The sequence below is a fragment of the Pygocentrus nattereri genome, chromosome 19 (genome assembly GCF_015220715.1).
Source record: "Pygocentrus nattereri isolate fPygNat1 chromosome 19, fPygNat1.pri, whole genome shotgun sequence".
In the NCBI taxonomy this organism is placed as follows: Eukaryota; Metazoa; Chordata; class Actinopteri; order Characiformes; family Serrasalmidae; genus Pygocentrus; species Pygocentrus nattereri.
Window position 1 is genome coordinate 25,347,503 of NC_051229.1, and position 1,948 is coordinate 25,349,450.

The 1,948-nt window shown below is 45.2% G+C and overlaps 1 long non-coding RNA gene across 1 annotated transcript; it reads right to left on the reverse strand.

Moving 5' to 3' along the window:
* Positions 1 to 478: 478 nt before the first annotated feature.
* On the reverse strand, positions 479 to 1,405 carry LOC108413017. The gene is made up of 3 exons (XR_005129130.1): positions 1,374 to 1,405; positions 891 to 960; positions 479 to 657 (listed from the first exon to the last, which is right to left on the reverse strand). It is a non-coding gene; the product is annotated as an uncharacterized LOC108413017 (long non-coding RNA).
* Between the last annotated feature and the right edge of the window lie 543 nt (positions 1,406 to 1,948).

Below are 1,948 nucleotides of genomic sequence, written 5' to 3' on the forward strand. Positions count from 1 at the left end.
ATATGACTACTAGCTATATTGTGGTCAGAGTATCTCTCATGTGTATTGTCTGGGCTAAAGGTGAATGCAGGAATTGCCCTCTCAGACTGATCAAGTAGTCTACCCCTGCCTGTGCCTGTGAGTTGAGGGCTAGCAAACATGACACTTTTCTCAGTATAAGGAGTAGAAAGTAAAAAACCCCTGCCCCTCCCAATACTGAACTGACTGGCTTTACAACTCGCCCCATCATTTACTATGTCCTCCATGCTTATTGGAATGCAAACAGCTTAGCAAATCTACTCCACTATACAAAAAAATAAATATTTCACATTATAGTGAAGACATGTCCTAAAAAAAAAAAGGAATCACACTGTTGTACCAAAGAAAACTGTTACTGTAACCAAAATGTTCTTTGCTCAATAAGGTTCAAACCAGAATTGTAGGAGAAGCTCCCCAGATCAGGATTCTTCATTGGAGCAGCTCAAGCCTCCCTGTAGCGTAGTCATCACTTAGCAGCACGCACGGTGGTCTGCAGTCTGCTGACCAGTCATCAGCCACGGTCACGGCACCACTTTGTAACGGGATTACTTCTGCGTTGTGTAGGGTTTTAATGATGCATTGTGGAAGTGATGACATTAGCACACCAGCTTAACATGAGGGAGCATTTATTTTCTCCACCTGCACAGAGTTTACAAAAGGCGAATAAACAGGCTTCATTAGTTTCTCTCTCTCGTGCCCTCAGCTGCGCCTTCTCTCACAGTGGCGTTTTCCAAAGAGGACATATTTCATCAATCATTCATTAAAAGAAAATAATAATAAAAAAAATACATATAAAGCAAACTGTAAACTGTACACGCTCCCCATTTGCTGAACAGTATAAGATTAACATTTGACAATATAACTCAACATACCTGCACAGAGTTTACAAAAGGCGAATAAACAGGCTTCATTAGTTTCTCTCTCTCGTGCCCTCAGCTGCGCCTGTTAAACACCGTGCACTCAGATTACAACAAAGCTGCTACACTACCAGAATTATACAAACCATAAAATTGCAAAAATAAAAGTTACAGCTCTTCTTTAAAAACAAACAAATGCCTGCACTGCCAGTTTAATCTGATCATATTAAGCAAAAGAAAAAGAAGAAAGATACGGTGAACAATTAGCATCCCTACTTCGTAATTAGCATTCCACCTTAACATTCCACCTTAACAGAACTCGTGGCCAACAGCGAATAAAAACGTATCAAAACCTCATAAAACAGAGTGTTACTGCACAACGGCCTAACCAGTGTGTGCTATAATGTTTTTGTGACTGAATGAACTCATTTTAGGTCAAAAACTGGAAAATACAAAGTGTGTTTTAACTTAAAATAACGGAGCTGCGCCAGCACATACCTTCTCTCACAGTGGCGTTTTCCAAAGAGGACGAAAGGTGGGGCTACAGCTTTCTTTCGTGCTCCACTCAAGTATCCATCCATCCATCCATCATCTTCCGCTTCTCCGGGGTTCGGGTCGCGGGGGCAGCATCCTGAGCAATGAAGCCCAGACCTCCCTTTCCCCAGCCACTTCCACTAGCTCCCTGGGAGGGATTCCGAGGCGCTCCCAGGCCAGCTGGGCGATATAGTCACGCCAGCGTGTCCTGGGTCTTCCCCGGGGTCTCCTCCCCGGTGGACTTGCCTGTGACACCTCCCAAGGGAGGCGTCCAGGAGGCATCCTAACAAAATGCCCGAACCACCTCAACTGGCTCCTCTCGACGTGAAGAGGCAGCGGCTCTACTCCGAGTCCCTCTCGGATGACCGAACTTCTCACCCTATCTCTAAGGGAGAGTCCAGCCACCCTGCGGAGGAAACTCATTTCAGCCGCTTGTATTCGCGATCTCGTTCTTTCGGTCATTACCCAAAGCTCATGACCATAGGTGAGGGTGGGAACATAGATCGACCAGTAAATCGAGAGCCTTGCCTTATGGCTCA